Genomic DNA, 6,791 nt, shown 5'->3' on the forward strand with positions numbered 1-6,791 from the left:
TGCTTACAGCTAATGCAGCATGCGTAGGTTTGAACTACGCAATATGATTGGTCAACGCGTAATGAGCTTCCGCGTCAAACATTATTTTACCTAGAATATAGTTCGTCCTATATTAAAATATAGAAAATAATTGTTTTTACAAAAAGGTTTTATTTTATTTTCTGATCATTTTGAGCATAAAAAATCGTAAATCCATAGCAAAATACTAATTTCAGGAAAGTGAACTGTTTGAACTGTTGAAAGTAATGTGTATGGTCTAAACATATTGCAGGTAACCGGTTGGTATACTAAATCAAATGCTATTGGTATAAAAATGAAAACTAAAAATGTGTAGCCGCCAAACAAGCGATTTCTCACCAGTGGCGGCGGATTCGATTTTGGCGTGGGGGGGCAAGATCCCAGTCGAGATGATGTCATAGGCGGATCCAGAAAGGCGTTTTCGAATTTCGACGCTGTAGGGGACATACCCCCCCAAAAAAAGTGTCCAAAATCCAAAAGCTCCTCGGATTTCGATTCCTTACTGCTGAACAGTATAAAAAAAAAACTGATAAAAATGTTATTATTAGGAAACGTAAGGTACGTTTTGTCTATTTCGGGCGATGTAGGGGCCAGGGGGAGGGGGAGTAAATATTTGCTTTAAATGCCCGCTCCCTGGATCCGCCAGTTAAAACGATGTCATAACGCATTTCGTATTGCTGTATTAGAAAAAAAGCTCCGATGGGAAAAAATTGTGCCATAACCCGATCGCATATCAGATGTTGAAGAACGGTGCCAAACCTTTTTAAGTAGGCGAGCACTACTCTTCAATGAGGTAACTCGTTACCATTTCCTCTGTTCATTTTACGTTGGATTTTCGTTTAACTTCCTTTAAAAAGTATTTCTGAGACAGATATCAACTGAAACTAGCTCACAGCGGGAGGAGACCGCTCAAACATTCAGAGACAGTCGGTCGCATCTAAACCTATTGGGACAGCGACCCGCCAGAAACCCTCCCCAAGGCAGTAGTTCGCCAACTAAGCTCACCGAGACGGGCTGTCTCGATGGGTTTATCCTACAGTAATTAGTAAACCCACAGCAAGGCTTAACTAAGGCCCAAACGCTCGTCAAGCTGGGAACGGAGGGCTGAGGTGAGGGAGTCGAGCAGCGGACTAGCGGTGAAGGAATTCGGTGAACTGGATGCAGAAGCTCTGGGGGGGGGGGCGTTTCTTTATTAGGACTTAAGGGTGCGCTGACTGCGGTAAGGTCCAAATTATCACACCAAATTTTACCACGACATCTACCGGTTCAGGCACTCGAGAATCAGCGGCCAGTGATATCTGCAAAGGCGAAGCATTTCCAACCCAGCTTCAGCCTAGTGTGGGCGCCTCAGGTGGCTTTAATTACAGTTGCACATACCAAACGACCTCAGTGCAGCCAGTCTGTCGCCGAAACCATTCGGAACAGACTTCAACGAAAAGTGAGACAAGGTTAGTGCTATCGGTAAGTGCCATTATAGACTTGGACCCCGTTGGCTTGACCCACTGGAAGGTGGTAGTTATCGGACGCTGCGGGGCATACTCATTACTCATTTTTCCAAAATGCCTTAGATTTTGCTTTCGTGTTCGATGCTCTGTATTTTATAGCCAGCCTTTAGCCAGAGGGGGCCCCACTAATGATTAGTGCCCTAACCCTCAAAAGTTTCCAACGTTAATTCTAACTTATTTAATAGTGAATACTGAAATAAAGCGGATACTGAACTGAGTGAACATCCAGTTTTTACACTGGCCCCACACAAGCCTCCGAATGCCCAAAGCAGATATCTGATGACTGGCCTTTGGGTGTCATACCGTGCATTTGTCAATGTGGTCAATGTGTACGACCTCGGCGTTTACCATTTTACTTGCACTGGAAACTGCATGCGCTCGAAAAAATCAGGGGAGTGGCTTATTACGAGCGCTCATCAGTCCTAACTACCCGCAGGCGAATGGCTAGCCCTTCCGTCTCCGCTCGCTTGCGATTTGGCATTCATGTAGGTACAAAATAGCGGCAAACGACCACTGAGTGTGTGAGTTGCGTCTCTTGCACACTTAAAATATCTCTAAATCGCATCTGAAACGACAAAAAATGCTATAAATCGGAAATGGTTAGCATTTACACATATTCAAAAGGCACCGTTGGACAAACTGTAGGAGTGCATAGCTGCACTATCAGGCTATGGAAATTTTCCTCATGTTTAGGGCACAAATTATGGAGGGGCAAGAATATACGTTTGTCCCTCCTCCAGAAGTTTCTTAGGGAACGATGCCTCCTCTGCCACCCCGTATCCGTCATGTGCGTGAAGTTGGCGTCGGATTCGGATTCGTATTCAGCGTCGAGTACCGAATCACTTGAAAACGTCATATCTGGTCAATTCGGGGACGGGGAGCACGAATATGACATTAATTTTGCCCTAGCAGGTATCCCTTATCCCTTAATCGTCCCTTAAACGACGGGGCGCGCCAAAAGTGCCTCAGGGGTTCTTCCGATCGCGAAAAGAATGGTCCCAGGCGATTCCCCGGGTCGATATCTAGCCGCACCACCACTAACTTCACACGTGCCTCATATCCCTTATCCCTTAATCGTCCCTTAAATGACGGGGCGCGCCAAAAGTGCCTCAGGGGCTCTTCCGATCGCGAAAATAATGGTCCCAGGCGATTCCCCGGGTCGATATCTAGCCGCACCACCACTAACTTCACACGTGCCTCATATCCCTTATCCCTTAATCGTCCCTTAAATGACGGGGCGCGCCAAAAGTGCCTCAGGGGTTCTTCTGATCGCGAAAAGAATGGTCCCAGGCGATTCCCCGGGTCGATATCTAGCCGCACCACCACTAACTTCACACGTGCCTCATATCCCTTATCCCTTAATCGTCCCTTAAATGACGGGGCGCGCCAAAAGTGCCTCAGGGGTTCTTCCGATCGCGAAAAGAATGGTCCCAGGCGATTCCCCGGGTCGATATCTAGCCGCACCACCACTAACTTCACACGTGCCTCATATCCCTTATCCCTTAATCGTCCCTTAAATGACGGGGCGCGCCAAAAGTGCCTCAGGGGTTCTTCCGATCGCGAAAAGAATGGTCCCAGGCGATTCCCCGGGTCGATATCTAGCCGCACCACCACTAACTTCACACGTGCCTCATATCCCTTATCCCTTAATCGTCCCTTAAATGACGGGGCGCGCCAAAAGTGCCTCAGGGGTTCTTCCGATCGCGAAAAGAATGGTCCCAGGCGATTCCCCGGGTCGATATCTAGCCGCACCACCACTAACTTCACACGTGCCTCATATCCCTTATCCCTTAATCGTCCCTTAAATGACGGGGCGCGCCAAAAGTGCCTCAGGGGCTCTTCCGATCGCGAAAATAATGGTCCCAGGCGATTCCCCGGGTCGATATCTAGCCGCACCACCACTAACTTCACACGTGCCTCATATCCCTTATCCCTTAATCGTCCCTTAAATGACGGGGCGCGCCAAAAGTGCCTCAGGGGCTCTTCCGATCGCGAAAATAATGGTCCCAGGCGATTCCCCGGGTCGATATCTTGCCGCACCACCACTAACTTCACACGTGCCTCATATCCCTTATCCCTTAATCGTCCCTTAAATGACGGGGCGCGCCAAAAGTGCCTCAGGGGTTCTTCCGATCGCGAAAATAATGGTCCCAGGCAATTCCCCGGGTCGATATCTAGCCGCACCACCACTAACTTCACACGTGCCTCACATCACATAAGGGATAAGGGATATGAGGCACGTGTGAAGTTAGTGGTGGTGCGGCTAGATATCGACCCGGGGAATCGCCTGGGACCATTCTTTTCGCGATCGGAAGAACCCCTGAGGCACTTTTGGCGCGCCCCGTCATTTAAGGGACGATTAAGGGATAAGGGATATGAGGCACGTGTGAAGTTAGTGGTGGTGCGGCTAGATATCGACCCGGGGAATCGCCTGGGACCATTCTTTTCGCGATCGGAAGAACCCCTGAGGCACTTTTGGCGCGCCCCGTCATTTAAGGGACGATTAAGGGATAAGGGATATGAGGCACGTGTGAAGTTAGTGGTGGTGCGGCTAGATATCGACCCGGGGAATCGCCTGGGACCATTATTTTCGCGATCGGAAGAGCCCCTGAGGCACTTTTGGCGCGCCCCGTCATTTAAGGGACGATTAAGGGATAAGGGATATGAGGCACGTGTGAAGTTAGTGGTGGTGCGGCTAGATATCGACCCGGGGAATCGCCTGGGACCATTATTTTCGCGATCGGAAGAGCCCCTGAGGCACTTTTGGCGCGCCCCGTCATTTAAGGGACGATTAAGGGATAAGGGATATGAGGCACGTGTGAAGTTAGTGGTGGTGCGGCTAGATATCGACCCGGGGAATCGCCTGGGACCATTATTTTCGCGATCGGAAGAACCCCTGAGGCACTTTTGGCGCGCCCCGTCATTTAAGGGACGATTAAGGGATAAGGGATATGAGGTACGTGTGAAGTTAGTGGTGGTGCGGCTAGATATCGACCCGGGGAATCGCCTGGGACCATTCTTTTCGCCATCGGAAGAACCCCTGAGGCACTTTTGGCGCGCCCCGTCATTTAAGGGACGATTAAGGGATAAGGGATATGAGGCACGTGTGAAGTTAGTGGTGGTGCGGCTAGATATCGACCCGGGGAATCGCCTGGGACCATTATTTTCGCGATCAGAAGAACCCCTGAGGCACTTTTGGCGCGCCCCGTCATTTAAGGGACGATTAAGGGATAAGGGATATGAGGCACGTGTGAAGTTAGTGGTGGTGCGGCTAGATATCGACCCGGGGAATCGCCTGGGACCATTCTTTTCGCGATCGGAAGAACCCCTGAGGCACTTTTGGCGCGCCCCGTCATTTAAGGGACGATTAAGGGATAAGGGATATGAGGCACGTGTGAAGTTAGTGGTGGTGCGGCTAGATATCGACCCGGGGAATCGCCTGGGACCATTATTTTCGCGATCGGAAGAGCCCCTGAGGCACTTTTGGCGCGCCCCGTCATTTAAGGGACGATTAAGGGATAAGGGATATGAGGCACGTGTGAAGTTAGTGGTGGTGCGGCTAGATATCGACCCGGGGAATCGCCTGGGACCATTCTTTTCGCGATCGGAAGAACCCCTGAGGCACTTTTGGCGCGCCCCGTCATTTAAGGGACGATTAAGGGATAAGGGATATGAGGCACGTGTGAAGTTAGTGGTGGTGCGGCTAGATATCGACCCGGGGAATCGCCTGGGACCATTCTTTTCGCGATCGGAAGAACCCTTGAGGCACTTTTGGCGCGCCCCGTCATTTAAGGGACGATTAAGGGATAAGGGATATGAGGCACGTGTGAAGTTAGTGGTGGTGCGGCTAGATATCGACCCGGGGAATCGCCTGGGACCATTCTTTTCGCGATCGGAAGAACCCCTGAGGCACTTTTGGCGCGCCCCGTCATTTAAGGGACGATTAAGGGATAAGGGATATGAGGCACGTGTGAAGTTAGTGGTGGTGCGGCTAGATATCGACCCGGGGAATCGCCTGGGACCATTATTTTCGCGATCAGAAGAACCCCTGAGGCACTTTTGGCGCGCCCCGTCATTTAAGGGACGATTAAGGGATAAGGGATATGAGGCACGTGTGAAGTTAGTGGTGGTGCGGCTAGATATCGACCCGGGGAATCGCCTGGGACCATTATTTTCGCGATCGGAAGAGCCCCTGAGGCACTTTTGGCGCGCCCCGTCATTTAAGGGACGATTAAGGGATAAGGGATATGAGGCACGTGTGAAGTTAGTGGTGGTGCGGCTAGATATCGACCCGGGGAATCGCCTGGGACCATTCTTTTCGCGATCGGAAGAACCCCTGAGGCACTTTTGGCGCGCCCCGTCATTTAAGGGACGATTAAGGGATAAGGGATATGAGGCACGTGTGAAGTTAGTGGTGGTGCGGCTAGATATCGACCCGGGGAATCGCCTGGGACCATTCTTTTCGCGATCGGAAGAACCCCTGAGGCACTTTTGGCGCGCCCCGTCATTTAAGGGACGATTAAGGGATAAGGGATATGAGGCACGTGTGAAGTTAGTGGTGGTGCGGCTAGATATCGACCCGGGGAATCGCCTGGGACCATTCTTTTCGCGATCGGAAGAACCCCTGAGGCACTTTTGGCGCGCCCCGTCATTTAAGGGACGATTAAGGGATAAGGGATATGAGGCACGTGTGAAGTTAGTGGTGGTGCGGCTAGATATCGACCCGGGGAATCGCCTGGGACCATTCTTTTCGCGATCGGAAGAACCCCTGAGGCACTTTTGGCGCGCCCCGTCATTTAAGGGACGATTAAGGGATAAGGGATATGAGGCACGTGTGAAGTTAGTGGTGGTGCGGCTAGATATCGACCCGGGGAATCGCCTGGGACCATTATTTTCGCGATCAGAAGAACCCCTGAGGCACTTTTGGCGCGCCCCGTCATTTAAGGGACGATTAAGGGATAAGGGATATGAGGCACGTGTGAAGTTAGTGGTGGTGCGGCTAGATATCGACCCGGGGAATCGCCTGGGACCATTCTTTTCGCGATCGGAAGAACCCCTGAGGCACTTTTGGCGCGCCCCGTCATTTAAGGGACGATTAAGGGATAAGGGATATGAGGCACGTGTGAAGTTAGTGGTGGTGCGGCTAGATATCGACCCGGGGAATCGCCTGGGACCATTCTTTTCGCGATCGGAAGAACCCTTGAGGCACTTTTGGCGCGCCCCGTCATTTAAGGGACGATTAAGGGATAAGGGATATGAGGCACGTGT

The sequence above is a fragment of the Amphibalanus amphitrite genome, unplaced genomic scaffold (genome assembly GCF_019059575.1).
Source record: "Amphibalanus amphitrite isolate SeventyFive unplaced genomic scaffold, NRLGWU_Aamphi_draft 000342F_arrow, whole genome shotgun sequence".
Classification (NCBI taxonomy): domain Eukaryota; kingdom Metazoa; phylum Arthropoda; class Thecostraca; order Balanomorpha; family Balanidae; genus Amphibalanus; species Amphibalanus amphitrite.